This window comes from Schistocerca serialis, chromosome 6, assembly GCF_023864345.2.
Source record: "Schistocerca serialis cubense isolate TAMUIC-IGC-003099 chromosome 6, iqSchSeri2.2, whole genome shotgun sequence".
Taxonomy (NCBI): domain Eukaryota; kingdom Metazoa; phylum Arthropoda; class Insecta; order Orthoptera; family Acrididae; genus Schistocerca; species Schistocerca serialis.
This window is the reverse complement of record NC_064643.1, coordinates 296,903,578-296,911,521: the sequence shown is the minus strand read 5'-3', so window position 1 is coordinate 296,911,521 and position 7,944 is coordinate 296,903,578. Positions and strand designations below refer to the sequence as shown.

The window sequence follows — 7,944 nt, the reverse complement described above, 5'->3', positions numbered from 1 at the left end:
GCTTTCTTACCTGGTTCAAGCTTCTGACATTCAGCTCCCGGACTCGTAGAACGTTATCTTTTCTCTGGTTATTCAATCATTTTCTCATAGTCACCTTCCCCTTGACAGTCCCCTCCCGGAGTCCGAATATGGACTATTCCGGAATCCTTTGCCCATTAACAGGTCATCATGATAATTTTTCAGTTACAGGTCACATGTTCTGTGGCTGCACATGATGTGTCTTTAATGCAGTGATTTTCATTGCCTTCTGCATCATCATGGTGTTGATTATTGCTGAGTCTTCCATCTTTAGGGGTAGTATTCCATCCCAAGGACAAGAGTGTGTTCTGTACCTCTGTCCACCGCTCCCCCCTCTTTGACAAGGCCGTTGGCAGAATGAGGATGACTTCCTATGCCGGAAGTGTTCGGCCGCCAATGTTGATTATTAATCATAATTTAAGTACTGGCGGGTTTCGAACCCGGAGCCCAACACGCTGAACATTCGTGACGGCAGCCCTAGTCCAGTCCTCATAGTAGACCTCAAAGGCTAAAAATTATTGACCTCGGGTGACGACGGGAGATGCGACAATACGTTGTCGTGCTCACAAAACTATCCCTGGACGATGCGAACTTCGTGTGCGTAGCGTCAGCATTGTAAACATGTTGTATCATGGGAAGGACCTGCTCAGTCAAAATGCACGCAATCTTAGGCCCTAATGCGACCTTGCAGAATCACCAAGGCGCCAAGGGATTACGACGCTTTTTCAGTTATCAGTCGTCTGACTGGTTTGATGTGGCCCTCCACGAATTCGTCTATTGTGACAGACTTTTCATCTCACAGTAGCACTTGCAATCTACGTTCTAAATTATTTTCTGGATGTACCTCAGGTTTTTAGTTTCTACCGTTACCTCCAGTACCACTGCTCCCTCTAACATCAAGTATACTTTAACAGATGTACTATCATCATGTCCCTTCTTCTTGTCAGTGCTCTCCATGTATTCCTTGCCACGACGATTCTGCTGTCAAACTCCTCATTCGTTACCATACCAGTCCAACAAATTTTCAACCTTCGTCTTTGCAGCACACCTCAAAAGCTTCGATTCTGTTGTGTTCCGAGTTCCCCGCAATCCATGCCTCTGACATACAATTCTGTGCTCCAAAGACACAGCGTACGTATATTGATCTTCTTTCCCTATAGCTTACCATCTTTTTTCCTCAGAATTTTGAACATCTTGCACTATTTGGTATTCTCTAACGCTTTTCCCAGGTCGACCAATTCTGTGAATGTGCCCTGATTTTTCTTCAGCTTTGCATTGGTGGTAAGCCATAACGTCGGATCTGCCTCCCTAGTGCCTTTCCCTTTCCTATAGCCAAACTGATCGCCCATCCGCCCCCCCCCCCCCTTCTTGCAGCGGTGTACCGTAGGTCTCTAGAAGAGTGTAGCGGTCCAAAGGATTGGAAAAGGGCACAGGTCATCCCCGTTTTCAAGAAGGGACGTCGAAAGATGTGTAGACCTATATCTCTAACGTCGATCAGTTGTAGAATTTTGGAACACGTATTATGTTCAGGTATAATGACTTTTCTGGAGACTAGAAATCTACTCTGTAGGAATCAGCATGGGTTTCGAAAAAGACGATCGTGTGAAACCCAGCTCACGCTATTCGTCCACGAGACCCAGAGGGCCATAGACACGGGTTCCCAGGTAGATGCTTTGTTTCTTGACTTCCGCAAGGCGCTCGATACAGTTCCCCACAGTCTTTTAATTAAGAAAGTAAGAGCATATGGACTATCAGACCAACCATGTGATTGGATTGAAGAGTTCCTAGATAATAGAACGCAGCATGTCATTCTCAATGGAGAGAAGTCTTCCGAAGTAAGAGAGATTTCAGGTGTGCCGCAGGAGAGTGTCTTAGGACCGTTGCTATTCACAATATACATTAATGACCTTCTGGATAGAAGGAGGATCTGCAACGAATTGACGCATTGTGCAGGGAATGGCAATTGAATCTCAATGTAGACAAGTGTAATGTGCTGCGAATACATAGAAAGATCCTTTATCATTTAGCTACAATATAGCAGGTCAGCAACTGGAAGCAGTTAATTCCATAAATTATCTGGGAGTAGGCGTTGATCGCCGGTAAAGCAGATGCCAGACTGAGATTCATTGGAAGAATCCTAAGGAAATGCAATCCGAAAACAAAGGAAGTATGTTACAGTACACTTGTTCACCCACTGCTCGAATATTGCTCACCAGTGTGGGATCCGTACGAGATAGGGTTGATAGAAGAGATAGAGAAGATTCAACAGAGAGCTGCGCGCTTTGTTACAGGATCATTTAGTAACCGCGAAAGCGTTACGGAGATGATAGATAAACTCCTATGGCAGACTGCAGGAGAGACGCTCAGTAGCTCGGTATGGGCTTTTGTTGAAGTTTCGAGAACGTACCTTCACCGAGGAGTCAAGCAGTATACTGCTCCCTGCTACGTATATCTGGCGAAGAGACCATGAGGATAAAATCAGAGAGGTTAGAGCCCACACAGAGGCATACCGACAATCTTTCTATCCACGAACAATACGAGACTGGAATAGAAGGGAGAACCGATAGCGGTACTCAAAGTACCCCCCGCCACACACCGTCAGGTGGCTTGCGGAGTGTGGATGTAGATGTAGATCCTCAATTTTCTTTTTCATCCTTTTGTATATTATTCTTGTCAGCAATTTAGACGCATGAGGTGTTAAACTTTACGATAATTCTCGCACTTGCCGGCTGTTGCAATCTTGGAAATCGCGTCGATGATATTTTTCCGAATGTCTTAAAATATATCGCCATTATTCTTGACGCCAACGTTAATAATCGTGTCGTTGGCACTTTCCTAAAACATTACTAGAAATCCCACTGGAATGTTTTCTATCCCTTCCGCCTAATTTGATTTCAAGTCCACCAAAGTTCTTCTAAATTCTAATTCGAACACTATATCCCATATCTCTTCCATATCCTGTTTCTTCTTCTATTATGTCATCAAGAAAGTCCTCTCCCTTATACAGGCACTCAGTGTACTTTCTCGGCCTACCCGATATCAGTATTTAGCAGTGAATCTGCCGTTGCACTCTTAATGCTAACGCCCTTGCTTTTAGTTTCTCTGAAGGCTGTTTTGACAATCTGTACGCCGAGGCAGTCCTTCGACTCTCAATTATTTTTCGATTTCTGCTTCTTGTCGCAATAACTGCCCTGCACTTCCAATTCATTTCACTTCTAAGAGACAGATATTTCTGTACTTTCCTGAATATTTATGTGCTTTCCTCTTACGTCGATCAGCTGAGAATTTATTCTGTTACTAATTGTTTTACACAGTTATCTCCCTTGTACGAAAGTTTTTCTCTCCAACCTCTGTGACTGCCCTTTGGAGAAGCCCATTCCTCTTCAACTGCCTATTGTGTATTCATGATAACGGTATCTATAGTCTAAGAGAATTTCAAGCGTATCTCTTCCTATATCTCTTCCTACCTTTGTACTTCGGTATTCCGTTTCATTGCACATTGATTCTTCCTGAATACTCTCTTAAACTTCAGCCTACTTTTCGTCATTACCAAACTGCGATATAAATCTGTTTCTGGGACTCCTTTCAATCCAACATTTGATTTCGGTATCTCTGCCTAACCGTGATGAAATCTGGAACCTTCGTGCCTCTCGCGGCCTTTTTCAAGTATACTCCCTCGTCTTGTGTTTATTGAACAGATTATTCGCTATTACTAGCTGAACTTCATTGCAGAACTCAATTAGCCTTCTTCCTCTGCCATTCCTGCTGATTTTAGTCATCAGTCTTCTGACTGGTATAATGCTGCACGCCACAAATTGCTCTCCTACGCCAGTCTCTTTATCTCAGAATTGCACTTGCATCCTACGTCCGCAATTATTTGCTGGTTGTATTCCAGTTTCTGTTTTCTCTACAGTTCTTAGCCTACTCTTCCCTCTACTACCATGGAAGTCATTCGTGATGTCTTCACACATGTCCTACTATCCTGTCCCATCTTTTGTCTGCGTTTTCCATTTATTCCTTTCCACGCAGTTGCTCCAGAGAACCATCTCATCACCATTATAATTGATATTCTTTCACCTTGATTAATTCCACTTTCGCAACTTGCTTTTATTTTCGTCACTGATTCTTCGACGTATAGATTGAACAGTAATGGCTTAGGTCTACATCCCTATCTTATGCCCTCTTAAATCTGAAACTTCGTTCTCGTCTTTCACTCTTATTGTCCCTCTTGGCTGTTGCACAGATTGTATATTACATCTCTTTCCGTGTAGCTTACTCCTATTTTTCACAGAAATTCACAGATCTTACACCAGTTGACATTTTCGAATCGAAAGTCAGATGGTACATTGCCTGACTCATACATTCACCCCTTCAACATTAATAGTCGTTCTGTTTCCACTTTCCCCTATTATTTTAGAAAACCTGATACATCTTACCTATCCCTTCTGCCTTCAGTCTTAAGCAACTAAATCTCTTTTAAATTCTGATCATACTGGATTCCCTGTCTCTTGTAAATCGAATGCTGTTTCCTCTTCTATCACGCCATCAGGCATGTCTTCCACTCATAGAGGCCATCAATGTGTTCTTTCCACCTATCCGGACTCTGCCCTGCATTGGAAAGTGGTATTCTCATTGCGCTCTTGATGTTATCACACATGCTTCTTTTTTTTAAATTTGACCGATGGTTTTTTGACTTTTTTATATGCTATGTCAGTCCATACGACAGTCATAGCGACATCTTCCCATTTTGCATGTAGTCATTTCGCCTTAATGTCCCTGCATTTCCTATGTATTTCATTCCTAAGCGAATTGTATTTCTCTTTTCCGGAATTCCCCTGAACATTTTTGTGCTTTCTCCCTTCATCGATCAATTCAAGTATTTCTTCTGTTAGCCATGATTTATTAGCAGTTAGGTTCTTTGTACCCATGTTTCTTTATCCAAATTTTCTAATTGCCCATTTTGGAGATGCCCATCCCTCTTCAATTGAACTGCCATCTGATTTACTCCTTATTAATGTATTTACAGTGTCAGAGAACTGCAAGCATATCTCGTCATTCGTTACTACCTCCGTATCCCACTTCTCTGCGCATTGCTTCTTCTTCATTGATCTCTTAAACTTCAGACTACTTTTGATCACCACTACACTGTGATCTGAGTCTATATCTGCTTGGGGCGTGCTTTACGATCCAGTACCTGACTTCGGAATCTCTATCTGACCATGACGTAATCTAACTTAAATCTTCGTCTGTCTCTCGGTCTTTTGCAAGTATACCTCTTCCTCTTGTGATTCTTGAACAGAGTATTCGTTATTACTAACTGACATTAATAGCAGAAGTCAATTAGTTTTCCTCCCCTCTCATTACTTGTCTCAAGCCCATATTCTACCGTTACCCTCTCTTTTACTTCTTCCCCTACAATCACATTCCAGTCCCCCGTGATTATTACATTTTCGTCTCGTTTTATGTACTGAATTACCCGTTCAGCGTAATGATACACTTTCACTATCTCTTTGTCTTCTGCTTGCTACGTTGGCTGGTACAACTGAACTACTGTTGTCGATGTTGGTTTTCTGTCGATGCTAACGAAAAGAGCCACATCACTGAACTGTTCATAGTGACTCACTCTCTGCCGTACCTTCAGATTCATAACAAATCCTACTCCCGTTATGCCGTTTCCTACAGCTGTTGATAATACCCTATATTCATCTGTCCAGAAATCCTTATCTCCTTTCCATTTCACTTCACTGACTCCTACTATACTGTAACTGGATTGAGCCTTTGCATTTCCCTTTTCATATCTTCTAGCTTTTCTACCATGTTCAGACTTCTGACATTCCACGCCCCGACTGGTAGAACATGATCTTTCTTTGATTATTTAATCTTCTTCTCATGGTCACCTCCGCCTTGTCAGTCCCCTCCCGGAAACCCGAATGGCGGCTATTCTGGATTATTTTGCCAATGGAGAGACCGTCATGACACTCTTTCAATTAGAGGCCACATGTGCTTTGGATAGACGTGTCTTTAATGTAGTCGTTTACATTTCCTTATGCATCCTCATGGCGTTGGCCATTGCTGATTCTTTCGTCTCATAAATGTAATTTCCCATCCAAGTACAAGAGAGTGCCTGTCCGTCATAAGCCCTCTTTGACAAGGCCATTGAAAGAATGAGGGCGACTTCTAATTCCTGAAGTTCTCGGCCGCCTTTGCTGATAATTTTCATTCAGAACCAAGGCTTTGGTTAGAAACCGGAACCAAGGACTTTTGATTACTGGTGAAAGACGCTAGCCCTAGACCAAGGGTACCTAAAATGACATGATATGGCTGCGCAAATCACCATCGATACCCCGCCATGTTTCACCCCTGGCAGCAAGCAATCCGCATTGTAAGCTTGGGACGGCGTATGCCAGGTGTAAACTATGTCAGAATTCCAGAATGAGATTTTCACTCTGCAGCGGAGTGTGCGCTGATATGAAACTTCCTGGCAGATTAAAACTGTGTGCCCGACCGAGACTCGAACTCGGGACCTTTGCCTTTCGCGGGCAATTGCTCTACCAACTGAGCTACCGAAGCACTACTCACGCCCGGTACTCACAGCTTTACTTCTGCCAGTACCTCGTCTCCTACCTTCCAAACTTTACAGAAGCTCTCCTGCGAAACTTGCAGAACTAGCACTCCTGAAAGAATCAGAATTATAAACATTGTGAAAGAAGATCCATTCGAAAAAATGACTTTCTTCCATTGCTCCATAGTCCCGTTTTCTTAGCTTTAGCATCACGTTTTCCTGTTAAGGGCATCATATTACTGACGTGTGGTTTTAGAATTTCTGCTTGTAATGGAGCTTTATGGAGGTCCCATTGTCGTTTTTTTTTTTCAGCAGAAAATACACTTCCTGACAAATTAAGTGAACCACCTAGAACTGAGCCGGCCGCGGTGGTCTAGCGGTTCAGGCGCTCAGTCCGGAACCGCGCGACTACTACGGTCGCAGGTTCGAATCCTGCCTCGGGCATGGATGTGTGTGATGTCCTTAGGTTAGTTAGGTTTAAGTAGTTCTAAGTTCTAGGGGCCTGATGACCACAGATGTTAAGTCCCATAGTGCTCAGAGCCATTTGAACCATTTTTTTTAACCTAGAACTGAAATGGAAACAGGTAACAGAAAACCAAATGAAACTTCACAGGTTACATCGTATGTGACGTTATATCGGTCATTAAGAAATAGAGACAAATTTAAAAAGACTTGACAGTCTGATTCCATTTAACACTATGGCGATTCATCCCGGTAGGCTCTCGTGGGATAAGCTGGCCCACAAGTGTTGTTACTGGTCCTTGAAGTCCGGTACAATGACACTGGTATGAAACTAACGTCAGAGCTGTTCCTTCATGTTTTATCGGGGACCGATCTGAGGAGTATTCTCGTCATGGGATGTGTCTCAACATCATGTAGAAAGAGACGCGAGTCACGTGTAGACGAGCATTGTCCAGATTATAAACGGAAACACGAATCTGTAGCTTGACAGCTAGCTCACGTAGTTGCCCTGAAGGATCGTTGTTCCGTCAGAGATCTCTAAATCTCTACCAATCGGGACCTGTAGTCATACACGAAGCTCCCCACACCAAGACGTCAAGCGAAACCGCTATGCCCCACAAAAACGTTAGATGAATCGGACTTCTCACCTGGACGCCGCCATAGTTGGAGACGATGGGCATCTTGGGTTGCGCAGAACCATGATTCGTCGCTGAACACAATGCGAGCCATGGTCATCCGGAGTTATACTGAACAGTAATTCATGGCTGAATACCACAGCCGTCCATCAGCCGTCTACTGTGGCTCGTCACCGCATCACTCCAAAAGCAGCCGTTTGTGCCGTGGTGTTAACGGCAGCTTAGGCGCTCTATGATAATTCTCTAGTCCAGACAATAAGAAATTCA

The 7,944-nt window shown here is 43.5% G+C and overlaps 1 non-coding gene across 1 annotated transcript; it reads right to left on the bottom strand.

Annotated features, from left to right (window-relative positions):
- Positions 1-6,514: 6,514 nt before the first annotated feature.
- On the bottom strand, positions 6,515-6,589 carry Trnas-cga (transfer RNA serine (anticodon CGA)). Its single transcript has one exon. It is a non-coding gene; the product is annotated as a tRNA-Ser (tRNA).
- Positions 6,590-7,944: the final 1,355 nt, after the last annotated feature.